General features: G+C 39.2%; 1 protein-coding gene across 5 annotated transcripts in view; it reads left to right on the top strand.

The window, feature by feature from the left end:
- Positions 1-18,119, top strand: part of YWHAZ (tyrosine 3-monooxygenase/tryptophan 5-monooxygenase activation protein zeta) — a 34,555-nt gene that overhangs the window by 9,364 nt on the left and 7,072 nt on the right. The gene's annotated exons all lie outside the window — the stretch shown is intronic.

The following is an 18,119-nucleotide window of genomic DNA, read 5'->3' as shown; positions in this document are numbered from 1 at the left end:
TCCACCTGCCTCAGCCTCCCAAAGTCCTGGGATTACAGGTGTGAGCCACCACGCCCGGCCTGGACAGTGTCTTTGGTAATAAAGTTCATTTTTTTTTAATGTAAAGTGCCACACCCAATGACATATTTTGTACAAATACAAAAAGTCTGAGGTATATGAAGTGGAAATGATGAAAATAAAGGCAAGGGAATGGAAAGGTAGAGGCCTTTGCTGTTTGATGGGAAGAGAAACTAGCTGCCTTTATAATACTAAATTAAATGTCATCGGACTTTTGGATTAATTTCTCAAATTTTTGATTCCAAAATAAGTTACTCTTGGCATATTTATATTGAAGTGCGTGTGTGTGAGAGAGAGAATTTTTAAGTCAAAATGACGGGTGTTCTGATATCAAGTAAGTTTTAAAAGTTAGCGTATAGTTTATTGAAATTCTAATACGTTTCTTAGAGTTTTTTGTAGAATTCCTGGTTCCCTATTGTGATTTCATCCTACTTCCCATAGCTTTTGCTTTACTCTTGACAGTTCTACATAGAGAATAAACACTGCTCAGGGTTTTAGGGGACTTAGAACTGCTGTCAGTTTCAGTATACTCAAAGCCAGCGTTCCTCTTCCTTTTGAAACTGCCTGTCCTTTATAACTACCCAATTTTAGCATGTTTTCTAGACTTAATCACATGACATGTTGGACTCAACTTTGACTTAATTTTCAGATTACAAGCTGTTGATGTTTCCCATATCATTGGTTCCCTATCTTTTACATTCATGCTGAATTGTATAGTTCCCAGGATTATACTCGGAAAAGTGCACATTGCCAAATAGGAAAATGATACTGTAAGGATAAACTTGATGTGCTTTTAATGGACAAAAGCTAAATTATAAACATCTTTTTACTGCTGCTTGTGGTCATTCACTTGGACTTGTTATTCTTATTTTTCCTTTTTCAGTTCTATGTTGCATGTATTTCTTATTCTAATCTTTCTAAAACGCTGATTATTTGCTTGATCCTTGCCAGAATTCCCTGCAAGAGGCTTTTAGCTTTTGTTTGGTAGTCTCACTATCACTGATAAAAACCATTGCTAATTACCATCTTTATGGCCTGAGGGTTTCTGCTTCATTACTCGATTTAGGACTTATTTTAATCTTGATTATCTGTCTTTCAGCATCAGAAGATTGGCTCTGTTCTTTTCTCCTTGAAAACATTTGTGTATTTGTAAAGTACACTGAAGGAATATATGCTTTGATATTTAGATGGCACAAATTTAAATTTTGGTGTGGGAAGAACGGTGTGCTTGGCCACCATATCAGCAGTTCTCTCTTTTTTATTATGCGTATTTCTATGTAACCGATCATTCACTTGTTCTCTAGTCAGTAATTCCCTGTAATTATGAGAAGCTTGTATCTGTGAAAGTTACTGTGCAATAGCAGTTGTCATTGATTTAGTTTTGTTTTCTGGTAAGGTATAATGTGATAGAAGTAGTAGTGTAGTGTAGGATAGTTTTACATATTGGCAGATTTCACTAGTTTTTTTTCTATTGCCATTCAGACACCAAAGCCATGTGGATGAATATAGCTGACTTGATATCAGTAAGATCATTTTGTGTGACACCTGCCCTTTTGTTTACATTGGATAGGTTATTAAAAAGTTTCAGCATGTAAGCTCTTGCTGATTTCTTTTGACAGGATTTGTTGTGAACCTTCCTTTCTCCCCCAAATAAAAATGTGCTTACAGTGGTAACAACAGGTAAAAGAATATAAGGATAGTTTCAGCCAAGTATTAATCTATAAAGTTAAGCGGACCAATGTAAGATTTGTTTAATGGGTTGGCCTGTATGCATGTGTTGAATTTTAAAATCTAAGAAAGATTATTGCATTAAATTTGCAGGGACTGCCCAGTTTTTGTTGTATTAGTATTTTATTTGAATCGTTTAATGAGTTGGGAAGTTAGAGATGTTTTTTGTTTTTTGTCGTTTTTTGTTTGTTTTTTTCTGAGACGGCAGTCTCACCTGGTCGCCCAGGCTGGAGTGCAGTGGCATGATCTCGCCTCACTGCAGCCTCCACCTTCCGGGTTCAAGCGATTCTCCCTCCTCAGCCTCCTAGGTAGCTGGGACTACAGGCGCCCACCACCATGCCCGGCTAATTTTTGTATTTTTAGTAGAGATGAGGTTTCGCCATGTTGGCTGGGCTGGTCTTGGACTCCTGACCTCAGGTGATCCACCCACCTCGGCCTCCCAAAGTGCTGGGATTACAGGCGTGAGCCACCATACCCGGCCTAGAAATGTTTTTTAGTGGTAGTTAATTTCTAACTTGCAACAATTTTTGGGATCTAGAGTTTTTAAAAATTAGCATTATACCAAGGAACCCAGTGGTATGTGGAATGTTTCTCATCTCAGTGATAAATTACAAATGCTTTTCTGAGAAAGACCTATTTGTTGATCGAAGACTTATGAACACTCAGCTTATAATTTTTTTGCTCCTTAAACGTAATAAACATTGTCCAGTTTAGAATGACATACTTGGACCACATTCAACCAAGAGACACTTGATGAAAATATTATGCAAAATACTTACTTAAATGTGATTCTGTGGAATTGACAGTTGAAGGTAGTATTATATAGGCAAGCTGTAGTTCTTGCCTAGAACAGGCAAGTTTTCAATTCAACAATTTGATGAGTCTTTTAGCATTGTGTTTGGAAGATGTTTGGAAATAAAACTCAAGCAATCTGCTTTTTGTAAGAGTAACGACTTTTCCTTCCCAGTTGCCCTTTGATTGTTGCCATCTAGTGGAGGACTATCATCAGGCTCTTTTTCTTTAATTGGAGCAGAGATAAAACTTTAAGCATATCCCTGTGTAACATTTCTAAATAAAGGATACTAAAGTGTATACTACCTTACTTTAAGAGAGGTGGTAAAACTTAGCATGAGCCATGCAGACTTGAATTTCTGATTCATTGTGTGATTTGCGGCAAGTTTTACCGCATTTCTCTGTGACTCTGTTTCCACATCTTCAAAATGGGAATAATACTTACTATCTACCTCTAGGATGTTTTGGGGAAATTGTTGAATTAACACACCCCTGTGGTGGTGTTAAATAGCAAATATACTGCTTTACCTTTTGTACCTCTGTGATACCACTTTATTGTGGTTTGATTTATAAATTTTGGATTAAATTTAAGAGAACTTTAGAAAGCTGAAATTTTTTATTTAATATTTGACAAGTTGCTATTTTGTAATAGCCCTGTGCTATTACAAAAATAAATGTAAAAGCCCTTGCTATTCAGTCTGGAGAGGGAAATAGACATGCACAAATAATATAAATCAAAGAGGGAAAAGTATTGCAAATTCATTGAACATAGAAAAGCTGGTCTTTAGCCTTTTTTGAAAAGGGGCTGATAAAATATAGTCCCCCTATGTAGTTTATCCATAATACATAGTGTGCACGTACAAGCTAAAAAGCCCTATGAAAAATGGGGTGTTTTAACTACCACCACCACCAACAACAAAAAGCATTGTGGGGGAAATACTGGTAAATTGGGCCTTGGTTTGTGAGAAACTTCAGCGCAGGCCTAGATTCTGGGGGAGGGGAGAAGAGGAAAGCCTTCAGTGAGAGCGTCAATAATTTTTAAGTTTATACTTAACTACTCATTAAGTTCTTTTTGATATAAGTTCTTTTTGATACTTGTTAGTATTTCACTTTTTTTTTTTTCGAGACGGAGTCTCGCTCTGTCCCCCAGGCTGGAGTGCAGTGGCGTGATCTTGGCTCACTGCAAGCTCCGCCTCCCAGGTTCATGCCATTCTCCTGTCTCAGCCTCCCTAGTAGCTGGGACTACAGGTGGCCGCCACCACACCCGGCTAATTTTTTGGTGTTTTTTAGTAGAGACAGGGTTTCACTGTGTTAGCCAGGTTGGTCTCGATCTCCTAACCTCGTGATCCACCTGCCTCGGCCTCCCAAAGTGCTGAGATTACAGGCATGAGCCACTGCACCCAGCCTAGTATTTCACTTTTAATCTTTAGGAACAACATTTCAAAATTTGTTTTCAGATGTTTCTTTTTTTTTTTTTGAGATGGAGTTTCACTCTTGTTGCCCAGGCTGGAATGCAATGGTGTGATCTTGGCTCACCACATCCTCCGTCTCCTGGGTTCAAGCGATTCCCCTGCCTCAGCCTCCCAAGTAGCTGGGATTACAGGCATGCACCACCATGCCCAACTAATTTTTGTATTTTTAGTAGAGACGGGGTTTCTCCATGTTGGTAAGGCTGGTCTTGAACTGCTGACCTCAGATGATCAGCAGTTCGCCTCGGCCTCTCCAAGTGGGATTACAGGTGTGAGCCACCGCGCCCAGCCTTAGATGTTCTTAAAACACTGATTCCTTCTAGGATTATTTTGCTAACATTCATGATTTGGAGGGAGACAATTCTCTGAACCCGATTTAATTTGGCAGTTTTTATTCTTGCTTCCTGCTAGCCCATTCACCCAGTTGATTAAAAAAAAGTTGTAGAACAGAACAGACCGGGCTTTCTATTAGCATTGTTTAGTATAGGTATCTTTTGTTTTGGGGTAAATATCAGGGAGCAGCTACTCTTTTAACAGGAATTATATTTAATAATAAAGTTTTAGGCTGGCTTTAACAGTTCTTGAACATCAGGGATAATATACTTTTGCTTTGCCAGATTTCTTGTTGATTAAAAGTGCAGATTTGCCATCGGTTAATGGAAAATGCGTTAAGTGATTGGGCACAAGCCTGCTTATAGATGACCTTATTTATAGAACATATGTTCACAGCTTAAAATCTTATTCTGTTAGGCCACATTGCATAGAAAGGTAAGAATTTGAATTCAAAATGTCTAAAAGACTTAATAAATTAGTTCTTGACACCTCCTAATCATTAGCATTTCTGGTGGAGCGCTTTTCTAATTGGTTGGTTGAAAGCAAGTGAGGAAATTGCAAATCAAACAATGGAAGCCACTCCGGCCACAAGGGGGAGTAAGAGATTAATTTCCAAATCTATGGGCCCCTAATGTGTGACAGATTACGGGCTTCTTGCATGATTTCTTTTTAAAATTTTAAGAGATCTAGGAATTATACAAGGCCCAGTGGCTCTACCGAATAAAAATTATAGGAAAATTATCTCTGCACAAGAGAATTGTACAAGACTAGAAATTTGAACTACACTATGCTGAAGAGTTGGAATTAAATTTCCTGTTAATGAGGATGTTATTAAAATGACATTTGTGGGGTATTTTTGTGAGTTTTTAAGTTGAATAATATAAAGTGGGAGTTTTATATAATTTGTAGGTTTGTAGAAATATGTTTAAATATACAAAAATTTCATTGAGTCATTGAATTTTAGGGTTGAAGGGACATCTGATCTAGCCTTTTTATCAAGACACTGCAGCTCAGGGGTTCAGCTATTTACATGAGGTCATACAGTAAGCATTCATATTTGTAGTCCCTTAATGTAGTATCACCTTATTGTAGATTGAAACACGACATTTAATCTGCTATCAAGATACTTGGTTTGTAGGGGGGATGAGGAGTTGTCAGAATAACAAAATAAATGGCTTTAATTTCATTAAAAACAGTGGGGTTTTTTTTTTGTTGTTTGAGATGGAGTTTGACTTGTTGGCCAGGCTGGAGTACAATGGCACAATCTTGGCACACCGCAACCTCTGCCTCCTGGGTTCAAGTGATTCTCCTGGTTCAGCTTCCTGGATAGCGGGGATTACAGGCATGCACCACCACGCCCAGCTAATTCTGTATTTTTAGTAGAGACGGGGTTTCTCCATGTTGGTCAAGCTGGTCTCGAACTCCTGACCTCAGGTCATCCGCCCGCCTTGGCCTCCCAAAGTGCTGGGATTACCGGCATGAGTCACTGCACCCAGCCGATTTTTGTTTTAGACTATATTTAGGGTGGTGTACTTACTGAGAATCACTTTTGAGGGCTCTTGTGCCTCAGTTACTTGCTACCTCAACCTTTTAACTTCTGGTGTGTGTATGCTTTGTATAAAAGCAGGCATGTCTGTGTCCTAATGTCTCTCTCTTCGTTTTTTGTCTTGGAAGAGAGCCATGACAGTACAATCTAAAACAGAAAAATGGGTTATGGAGGCTTGGTCTTTCTCTCACATATTTGGTGAAGTCATGTCAAAGTTAGCCCAGCTGTGTTCCCAAATTTCAATTCATAAATGTCTCATTAGAGGTTGATTGTTTTGCTTTGATATTCTGGGGGGATTTGCTATTTGCTAATGACACTTAATGTCTAATTATCTTTGTGCGAATTAAATTTAATACTAGGACCAATTGGTGAAAATACTCTTTTAAGACAAGATGAGAACTTTCTCTCCACCCCACATATTTTTCTTTACAAATGTATCATTGTTTTTGTACCATTTCTGTCTTAAATACAAAAGTAGTATCAGCCACATAAGGAAATTTGAAAAAAAAAAAAAGAGCTTAAAAAGGGTATGAAAAAGGGTATCTTTCAGAAATAAAGACAATTAAAAGGGACTTCTTTAAAATGTGTTAACTTCTCATTTTGAAATAATTTCAGATTTAGAAAGAGGTTGGAAAAATATGAAGAGTTTTTCATATATTTTGCCAGATTGTCCAAATGTTAATAACTACAGTATAATTATTAAAATCAGGAAAATGATTAAAATAAATGATAAACTATTATGTAACCTATAATCTTAATTAAATTTAGCAAATTGTTTTACTGTAATTTCCTATTTCTGCTCCAGAATTCCATCCAGAATTACACTTTGCATTTTGCTTACATGTCTCCTTACTCTCCTTTAATGTGGATCAGTCTTTTTTTGGTCTTTGCTTCTAATGATTTGGGCACTTTTTTCAAGAGTACTGGCTGGTTATTTTGTAGAATGTCTCTCAGTTTCGATTTGTCTGGTGATACTTTTTGTTTGTTTGTTTGTTTGTTTTGAGATGGAGTCTCACTCTGTCCCCCAGGCTGGACTTTAGTGGCACGCTATCCTGGCTCACTTTGCAACCTCCGCCTCCCAGGTTCAAGCGATTCACCTGCCTTAGCCTCCCCAGTAGCTGGAATTACAGGCACCCGCCACCACGCCTGGCTAATTTTTGTATTTTTAGTAGAAGTGGGGTTTCACCATGTTGGCCAGGCTGATCTCAAACTCCTGACATCAAGTGATCTGGCTGCCTTAGCCTCCCAAGGAGTGAGCCACCATGCCCGGCCTGTCTGGTGATTCTTCATGATTAATTAAATTTAGGTTGCAAGTTTTTGGTGAGAATTCCTGGAAGTGATACGGTGTCCTCCTCAGTGCATTATATTAGGAGGCACGTGGTGTTGTCCTGTTACTTAACCAATTATATTTAGATAGTGCATTGTGCTGTTAGGACTTCTGAAAACACACCCCATGGTGCAAAATACCCATTGAATCTTTTTTAAGGTATATGCCTTAAGATTATGATTACTTTGTCAAAGGTTACAAACTAAATTATTTTGCCAAAGTGCTTTTTAAATAAGCTGTGTTTATGCTGAACAGGTTGCTTCTTCAAAGGGGAAAATACGATCCCAGCTCTGTAACTTGTAATTTTTTTTTTCGAATTTATTTTCATTAGTTGGCTTCTTGTGTTCTAGTTGGCAAGCCCAAATCTCAGCACATAGCACGGTGGTTTGAGTGTATAGTGGCAGGGTGGCTATTCTTCAGGGCTGAGGTAAATGTACAAATACTTAATGATTGAGTTCTTGTTCATAATTTTGGGGTTTGGTCTAAGGACCCTTAGTCTATAAATTCTCTGATTCCTTTTTAAGAAAAAAAGTGATCTTGAATTTAAAGAAATGTAGGGAATAGTGGTGGGGTGGGAAATTCATTATGTTAGAGATTTCCTGGCATTGGAAGGGAGATTTTGAAATTAATGCTGTAGTGAAACACAAGAAGATTAAGGTGAGGAGGAGGCTGGTCATAGTTTTGTATTTGAAATGCGTGTCTTGCCTCTTAGTTAGCAGAATTAGTACCATAATCTAGGACCCTTGACTTTTTAACAAGTTGACTCTGCCTTGCAACCTCACACTCTCTTCCAGTTCTCTCTGCAGGATTTTTCTTAGGTTCTTCTTTGTTCATTACATAGAAACCTGGAGTTTATCCATATTAGGAGGTGCTTAGCCTGCCCCTTTACTGCTGTTTCTGAATATATGTGTTTAGTTCAGCACTCACTTGTTATTTTAAATGAGCAATTTCTTAGGTTTTCAGAGAAGTAGAACATTGTTTTGTCTCTTACAGCAGAATATTCATTATCGAATGTAGTGTCAACCTCAGTTTCTATCAGGTTTTGTCTTAACTAGGAATTTGGTAAGGTAATACACTCTTGATGATGAAGACTTTCTGAAAAATAGTTTTTAGGATGTTGAGATATTAAAATATCCTCCAAGATAGTTTTAAAATGTTTAAATGAAGCTATTAAAGTTAGGCGTATATTATTCAGTCAGGGAATTTAATATTTTTGAGTGCTTAAAATGTGTAGAACGTGTCTTTAATAGAGCCTATAAGTGGGTTGAGTATGTATGCTTATGAAAAGTTAAAGGTGCAAAACCATAATTGTTTTATTTGAGATGGAGTCTCACTCATTGGAGTGCAGTGGCACAATCTCGGCTCACTGCAACCTCTGCCTCCCGGGTTCATTCAAGCAATTCTGCCTCAGCCTCCCAAGTAGCTGGGATTACAGTCGTGTGCCACCACATCCAACTTTTTTTTTTTTTCCAGTGGAGACGGGGTGTCACCCAGGCTGGTAATCTTTATTTTAAATTGTACTTGTTCCATATAAGAATTTAGGTGTTAAAAGCATAGCATGTAGAGGGAAAAAATAAAGCTGCTGTAACCTCATCCTGCCTTCTTGGAGGTAATCTCTGTTAGTCCTTTGTGTATCCTGGGAATTTATGTGCAAAGTAAACAATTCTGTCCTTGAAGAATAAGGATCATATACTTAGTTTTGTAAATTGTACCCCCACACACACTTTGATGTATATCTTATGGTTCATATTGACAGGTACCTCCTTACTCTTTTTTTTTTTTTTTGGAGACAGAGTCTCGCCCTATCGCCCAGGTTGGAGTGCAAATGGCACAACCTCCACCTCCTGGGTTCAAGTGATTCTCCTGTCTCAGCCTCCTGAGTAGCTGGGATTACAGGCGCCTGCCACCACACCCAGCTAATTTTTGTATTTTTAGTAGAGACGGGGTTTCGCCATGTTAGCCAGGTTGGTCTTGAACTCCTGACCTCAGGTGATCCACCCACCTTGGCCTCCCAAAGTGTGGGATTACAGGCGTGAGCCACCACAACCAGCCCATACCTCCTCACTCTTAATGTCTGTATAGTACTCTATTATTTGGGTATGTAGCAACTTACTTAGCCAGACCCCCCTTTAAAAAAAAAAAAAAAGAGTTTCCCTCTGTCCCCCACACTGGAGTGCAGTGGTGCACTCACTGCAGCCATGACGTCCTGTGCTCAAGTGATCCTCCCACCTCAGCCTTTGGAGTAGCTGGGAGTGCAAGTGCACACTACACTAGGCTAAAATTTTTTTTTTTTTTTGAGACAGAGCCTAGCTTTGTCACCCAGGCTGGAGTGCCTTGGCACGATCTCGGCTCACTGCAACCTCTGCCTCCCGGGTTCAAGTGATTCTCCTGCCTAAGCCTCCCAAGTAGCTGGGATTACAGGTGTGCACCACCATGCCCAGCTCATTTTTTGTATTTTTAGTAGAGATGGGGTTTCACTATGATGGCCAAGCTGGTTTTGAACTCCTGGACCTCAAGAGATCCGCCCACCTCTTCCTCCCAAAGTGCTGGGATTCCAGGTGTTAGCCACCGCACCTGGCCACACTAGGCTAAGTTTTTAAATTATTTTTAGTAGAGATGGGGTCTTGCTGTATTGCTTAGGCTGGTCACTAACTCTTGGCCTCCAGCAGTCCTCCCAGCTCAGCCTTCCAAAGTGATTGTGATTAAAGGTATAAGCCACCACACCTGGCCGTTAGTCCTTTATTGACAGAAATTAGGATATTGCCCTTTTTTCTCTTCAGTTAAAAAGCTCTACACTACACACTATCTGTACAGACAATGTAGATGAAGCTGAATAGCTTTGAAGAATTAGCTTTAGGGAGAACATAGCATTAGAGCTAGGTATGGAAAGTTATTTAGCACAGGTTTTCATTTTATTTTTCCAGCTTTATTGAGGTACAGTTGGCAAAAAAACACATGTATTTAAGGTGTACAACATAGCAGAGGTTACTTTAAATCAACAGTTGTTAAAGTGATATGCCGACCACTGGGAGTCCTTTGGGGAGGTGTCTGTTAGTTAAGTCACAAAAGTCACAACTGTTTTCTTTTTTTTTTTTTTTTTTTTTTGAGACGGAGTCTCGCTCTGTTACCCAGGCTGGAGTGTAGTGGCACAATCTCGGCTCACTGCAACATCCGCCTCCCAGGTTCAAGCGATTCTTCTGCCTCAGCCTCCCAAGTAGCTGGGATTATAGGCGCACACCACCATGCCCAGCTAATTTTTGTATTTGTAGTAGAGACGGGCTTTCACCATCTTGGCCAGGCTGGTCTTGAGCTCCTGACCTCGTGATCCACCCACCTTGGCCTCCCAAAGTGCTGGGGTTACAGGCGTGAGCCACCGCGCCCAGCCAGGTCACAACTATTTCCATGGCAAATACTGTTAATACTGATTCTTATCACTTTGTTGACATTTAGCACTGGTGCAAACCCAAAGGTAGCTCAAACTTACTGGTTCCTTATCACTAATCAAGGCAGTGGTACTATACTGTACTAGTGATTATTGTATTTCTTTACCATTATGCACTCACTGTTTCTTTTAAAAAGAAAAAAGACTTTTTTTTTTAACGTCCTTGAATCTGAAACATTATTGTATTAATAGCCCTTAAATAGACATCTTTCAGTGAGGCAAAATGGGAAGTCCAGTGGTTGTCTCTAAGGAAAACACTTGTAGTTATTTGAATTGTGAGATAAACTAGCTGCTCTTCTTTTTTTATGGGACACTTTTTTCTCCAAAAAACTGCAGGCAGATAAGCTGTGGGTATTCAGACTTAGGTATTCGACAGATATCCTAAATGAATTGAGCCTCTCACTTTAAGGGAAAATGATATTGTTGACAAAGATAAAATTGAAGCTTTGGAGCAAAAATGAGAACTTTGGAAAATAATTATTACCACCATGATCTTAGTTTTCTACTTTTTTATGACTATAAAAGTGTCTTGAGACAAACTTTTAAGGCATAAATTTTTGAAGTATTGTTACCGTTTAGGGTTTTTTCCTAGAAAATGTACCTATTTATAGAGATAGTACATATGTACCATGATTGGGAGAAATAAGGTAATATTATTTAAATATTAGGAAATTATTTCACATAAGAGGGAGTTCAGAGCTAAGGTGGTTTCTGGGTGGGTGAGTGGGTGGGTTAAGATCAGTTACTGCAGTACAAACAGTACTTGAAGTCTAATGTGGTTGACAATAGACTTTTACCTTCCAAAAGGATGGCAGCACTTCTTTGTTGCTTACTATTTGCCAGACTCTGCTAAATGCTTATTATATGTTAATTCATTTAATCCTTACAGCAACCTTGTGCATTATGTCTACTACTAATATCCACCTTTTACAGATGAGAATCTGAGACCCAGGAAGATTTCAGAGTTTTGTCAAGGTGACAGAGTTTGGATTTAGGCAGTAAGCAGTCTGTCTCCATAGTTTGTGTTTCTAACAAGTCTGTTGTTTAAAAAGAGAAAATAAATACTAAAGGAAATGTTCTTTTTTTCTTTTGTTCTTTGATACGTCTTAATCCTGTGTTTTTGAATGAAAACTTTTTTGCATCCTACTTCACCATTTTTCCCAGTTATACAAATTTTAGATTACCAAAGCCAAAATGATGTACTTGAGAGTACAAGAGCACTAAAGCAGATTTTTGAATGTCAGAATCTCCATACTTTATTTTCACGTAACTGAGCAACCAGTGAGTAGAATGCCTACTCTCGGTTGGGAGCTGTGAATGGTGCCTTTCTGTTTATATGTTCATTTAGACCTCATAACAGCCTTTTGATGTGGATTTTCATATAGATGAGAAAATAAAGATTAGCTATTGTGTAAATCTCAAAATTAATGGGTTAGGGTGGAATTTCAAGTCTGCCTGGTTTTAGAGTTTATATGATTTGCATTACATCAAGCTCTTCTTCTACAAGTGTTGAATGCCCAAAAGGTTATAGTCTTGCCACCAGCTCAGGCAGCAGTTTTGGTGGTTTAGGGGTAATCATACTGAAAGACCAGTGAGAAAGGCATATCACTAGAGATGGAGTCTCAGTTCATTAACTTTTCATTAGGAATACTTGACTACAGGCAGGAGTGTTTATAAAATTCATATTAGTGGGAGCAGGTTGAGTCTATCCCAAGAAGGGATCAGAAGTAGACGACCTGTCAATTTATGTGGTTCCTTAATTTTAATAGACTTAATTTTAAAGACAAAACATCATTGTAAATGTAGACTATCTTTGGAATAAGGCATCTGTTGGAAACTGGCTTGGGAGGAAAAATGTTATTTGAACCCCATCTCTTGGAAGTTTTTTTCACAATCTAAGAGGTTAATTATACTATGGTGCAGTAGAGAGAAAAATCTCTTTTATCTCTAAAATCTCAAATTTCATGTAATTTACCTGTTGGTTAGGTTAAGGATTAGTGTCCTCTCTTCAGAGCCCATATCACATATTTAACTCTGGATTAGTAGGAGCTATTTACCAAAGAGTATTAGATACTGGCTTCTTGTGGCATTTTGCTGCTGAGTAAATGATTTCTTATCCTACTTAGTATTATTAGGGTGAATGCTGTATAAATGCATTAACTCTAATTCAGCAAATTAATCTTGGGTATTTTTTAAAATGTTGGCCATGGTATCTTTAAAAGACAGTGGCTGTCATGAAAAAACATACTTAAAAGTTAATGGTAGCAGGGCAAGCTATGATGGGGCCACTGCATTCCAGCCTGTGTGACAGAGCAAGACCTCATCTCTAAATAAAAATTAAAAAAATTAATGGGAGGGAAAAAAGTAAAACCACATTTTGAAGTAAACTGAGGAAATACTGTGGATTTCTAAATGAGATTATATTTCAGGAATATTCAACAGATTAACATTTAGCCTTGATTTAGCTTGAGTGTAGGATGTTCTTGAATTTTGTTTGACCTGAAAACCCTTTAGATTTGGTTTAAAAACTTAATGTACTGTGATAATTGGAAAATTTTACAAGTTGAACCTTCAGTCAACCTAGCCCTTGTTTTACAGTTGGAGTTGGCTGGGCACGGTGGCTCACACCAGTAATCCCAGCACTTGGGGAGGCTGAGGCAGGTGGATCACGAGGTCAGGAGTTCAAGACTAGCCTGGCCAATGGGGTGAAACCCTGTCTCTACTAAAAATACAAAAATTAGCTGGGTGTGGTGGCATGTGCCTGCAGTCCCAGCTACTCAGGAGACTGAGGCAGAAGAATCACTTGAACCTGGGAGGCGGAGGTTGCAGTGAGCCAAGATCACACCACTGAACTCCAGCCTGGGTGACAGAGCGAGACTTCGTTCTAAATACAGTTGAAATTGTGACACTTAGTATATACTTCCTTATATTATGGTGTGCCCAGTCCCTCCCCTTTTTACTTCAGACCTTATTTCAGTCATGATTGCTTTCATTGTACTGTTGTAGGTGAGCGAAATTTAGGAGGTTTATTTCTGTGTTGAGCAGGATATTCTCTGAAGTTGTTGCATATTTTGAAAGTAGCTATCAGCCCTTTCCTCCCTTCCATTCTCTATTTGGTGCACCTCCATGTTTTTTTCTGCTTTGTTGTAACTGCTGCTTTCTGATACGTGCTGCTTCCTTTTTCTTTTGTTCTTTTATTCATTTTTTTCTATTCTCCCTACATTTGGTTTTATCTTCTGGCTTCCAAATCTGGAAAACTTGGATTTGTTATTCTTTGGTCAGTTTGACAAAGCAGCATACTTAATTGCCTCTTTTATGTTACCATTAACTTAATTCTGTGAACTCTGTCTTCCCTTAGAATTGAAAAAGACCACGTGTACAAAAATCCAGTTAGTAGAAATAAGTTCTAGTATTCAGTAGTACAGTAGGGAAATTATAGTTAACATTTATTTATTCTACCAAAGTAGCTAGAAAAATGGCAGTGCTCCTAACACAAATGAAAGATCAATGTTTGAGGCCACGTGCAGTGGCTTTACGCCTGTATTCCCAGCACTTTGGGAGGCTGAGGCAGGTGGATCACCCGAGGTCAGAAGTTCGAGACCAGCCTGGCCAACATGGCGAAACCCCATCGTTACTAAAAATACAAAAGTTAGCCGGGTGTGGTGGCACATGCCTGTAATCCCAGCTACTCAGGAGGCCGAGGCAGGAGAAACGCTTGAACTCAGGAGGCAGAGGTTGCAGTGAGCCGACATTGTGCCACTGCACCCCAGCCTGGGCGCCAGAGCAAGACTCTGTCTCAAAAAACAAAACAAAAAAAATCAATGTTTGAGATGATGGATATCCCAGTTACTCTGATTTGATCATTATATCTTATATGCATGTATCAATATCACATGCACCCCCAAAATATGTACAACATTATGTCAATTAAAATTTTTTTTAAAAGAAACAGATGACATCTTATTTATGAATCCCCTCTACAAAATACCCAAGTTATCCTCTTTAGTTTCTTGTTTTACCTTTATGTGAAAAGAGGGAATTCACTGAGCAGGTGACCTGTTCCCAGTACTGGACCACTCATAAGTTCTTTCATACTGAACAGAAATCTTCCCTCTTGCTAAATTTAATTGGTCTTGTCTCTTGGAGCCATTCATGTCCTGTTCTTTCCATTATCCTGACAGTTTCTAGTATACTCGCCATAACTTTGATTCCTGATTGTGGAATCACGTCCTTTCTAATAGGTATATCATCCCATTGAGGCTGAGAATATGTTCCTTTTTTTTTTTTTTTTTTTTTTCTTTTTAAGACAGAGTTTCACTCTTGTTGCCCAGGCTGGAGTGCAACGGCGTGACCTCGGCTCACTGCAACCTCCACCTCCCGAGTTCGAGTGATTCTCCTGCCTCAGCCTCCTGAGTACCTGGGATTCCAGGCGTGTGCCACCACGCCTGGCTCATTTTTTTGTATTTTTGGTAAAGACGAGGTTTTACCGTGTTGGCCAGGCTGGTCTCGAACTCCTGACCTCAGGTGATCCACCTGCCTTGGCCTCCCAAAGTGCTGGGATTATAGGCATGAGCCACCGTGCCTGGCAGAAAAATGTTCTTTTATAGTTAGCTTTTTTTGAGCCACAGTGTTAGCCCCTTTAAATTTAATCTTTAATCCAGTCTTGCTTGGTTTTTGGTTTTTAAATCTTAATTAGCTTATGTCATTGGACGATTTATTAGAAGTAGGCCATTTACGCCTTTCTCAACTCTTTTTTTTTTTTTTGAGACAGTCTCTCACTGTGTCGCCCAGGCTGGAGTGCAGTGGCACGATCTCAGCTCACTGCAAGCTCCACCTCCCGGGTTCACGCTGTTCTCCTGCCTCAGCCTCCCCAGTAGCTGGGACTACAGGCGCCCACCACCACGCCTGGCTAATTTTTTCTTTTTTTAGTAGAGACGGGGTTTCACCATGTTAGCCAGGATGGCCTCGATCTCCTGACCTCGTGATCCGCCCACCTCAGCCTCCCAAAGTGTTGGGATTACAGGCGTGAGCCACCATGCCCAGCCACCTTTCTCAACTCTTATGGTCACCCTCTCACCAGAAACACTTGGCGCTTGTTTGGTTCTTTTGGTCTATCATTAGGCCAGTAAGCAGCCTGACTGCTGTTTACCCAGCCCTCCTGTTACTTGTGGGTTCTAACAAATAGTTTTAAAGTTGTTTTATGGTTAACTCAGTGTTCAGCTTTGGGGAAAGAAGTGCTTAACTGCCGTTTTAATTCCCAGGGAACTACTTAGTTCAGCATATTACCCAGGTGCAAAGTTACTACCTACAAAAGATAGATTACTAATTTTAGTAGCATTTATCAACACCTTTCCTAAAAAATTTAAGTTTTTAGTACAGCTTTAAAATTTTACATCTTAAGTGATTGGTTCACTCTTAAGTAACTGCATGTGTTTAATGGCCTTCATCTCTGCCTACATAGAGGGGGTTAAAGTTACTGAAAAGTGAAGGACGTGATTAGGCAGTGTTACTCTTTTTGAGACAGTCTCACTGTCACCCTGTCCTAGAGTACAGTCGCACAATTCAATTATAGATCACTGCAGCCTCAAACTCCTGGACTCAGACGATCCTCCTGTCTCAGCCTTCCAAGTAGCTCGGACTGTAGGGGTGCGCCACCATACCTGGTTAACTTCTAGTTTTTTTGTAGAGGCAGGATCTCATGTTCACCGGGGTGGTCTCAAACTCCTGGTCTCAAGAAGTGATCCTGCCACCTCAGCCTCCCAAAGTGTTGGGATTACAGGAGTAAGCCACCGTGCCCTGCAATACTTGTTGTAAAGTGTATTGTAATGGAAGGAATGATAGCCTTGTCTCTATAGCTAGATTATGAAGTACCAGAATATTGTGCTTCCAGCTTCTAGCATGGTGTCTGGTGTTATTGTGATAATAAACATTTAATTGAGTGCTTACTCCTAAGTGCTTACCTGTATTTTTTCTCAACAATCTTAGAGGTCTCTGCCTTACAGGTGAGATAACTGAATCATTGAGATTAAGTAGTTCACACAGTGTATAGTGCTGTAATTCAAACCCAGACTCACCCCAAAGCCACTATGTTTATACCATCTCCCATAGTTGAATGAATAATACAATTCGTATAACAATGAAACTTTTGAAAACCCTGGTCATTTGTTTCTTAAAACCATTGTTTTTAAGTGGAAAGACAAACTTGACTATTTTAAATGCAATTATCTTCCACTGTTAGAGGCAGATCTCCACAGAGCAACCATAGGTGGTAAAAAGCATTGTATTCAAAGGACAAAACACTTGCAGCTCAGAGAACTTTGAATATGAAAGTATGAATGTGGTGTAAGACAGAGGTTGTTGTCCTAACCAAAATGTTCTGATTTCCAGCCAGTAGGTTTATTTTTATTTTTTATTTTGAGATGCAGCCTTGCTCTGTCATCCAGGCTGCAGTGCAGTGGTGCAACCTTGGCTTACTGCAACCTCTACCTCTCGGGCTCAAGCAGTTCTCCTGCCTCAGCCTCCCGAGTAGCTGGGATTATAGGCGCCCGCCGCCACCATGCCTGGCTAATTTTTGTATTTTTAGTAGAGACAGGGTTTCACCATGTTGACGAGGCTCACCTCAAGTGATCCTGGCACCCCTAGCCTCCCAAAGTGCTGGGATTACTGGCATGAGCCACTGCGCCCGGCCTCAGGCCAGTATTTTTAAATATCAGTTAATAATTGCAGGAAACATCATTTCAGGTTGACTTTTCTCATCTTTAACCTCTTTATAGCACAGTGCAATCTGGCCCTGCTGCCACTTCATCTGGGTTATCTGTAGCTTGAGTTGTAAAAAAAAAAAAAAAAAAAAGTTGGGGGAAGAAGTAAAACTGTTCACCTACCCACCATTGGAACATAATGGGTAAACACAAAGTTGGAGTTGGTATTTAAAAGCATTTTTCAAATTTATATTTTGCATATAAGTAGGTGCTATATAAACCGATACTTTTTTTTTTGTAAGAATGGATTTGGAATTTAGCTCAGCTGAAAATTGACTTCACCTTGATTCTCAGAGTGTACTTGAATTTTAAAGGAAGTGGGGTAGTGAGAATGGGTGGTTGGGGTTTTTTTGTTTGTTTTAATGTTTACCTAATTCTACTACTAGACTTATTTTTCTCCCCCTTAACTGAAAAGAAAAAAATTACACATTTATGGAGACTTCTTCCCATCCCCAACACAATGATCTAATTTTTTTGCTTTAAAATCAATTAAAGAGTGTAATTTTTAAAATCCTGATCAAATGACTCAGGTTGTAATAGTAGTTTTAGACAGAATTTTATAGGATGATGTTTTAATTTTATCTGTTGTCTGGGATGATCTGTAATCATGTATCTTACAAGCCGAAAATGACTTCAGTGAGATTAAAGGTCTGCTCTTTAAGATCTG

The sequence above is a fragment of the Nomascus leucogenys genome, chromosome 16 (genome assembly GCF_006542625.1).
Source record: "Nomascus leucogenys isolate Asia chromosome 16, Asia_NLE_v1, whole genome shotgun sequence".
NCBI classification, from domain to species: domain Eukaryota; kingdom Metazoa; phylum Chordata; class Mammalia; order Primates; family Hylobatidae; genus Nomascus; species Nomascus leucogenys.
The sequence above is the reverse complement of the archived record's forward strand: the minus strand, read 5'-3'. Positions and strand labels throughout refer to the sequence as shown.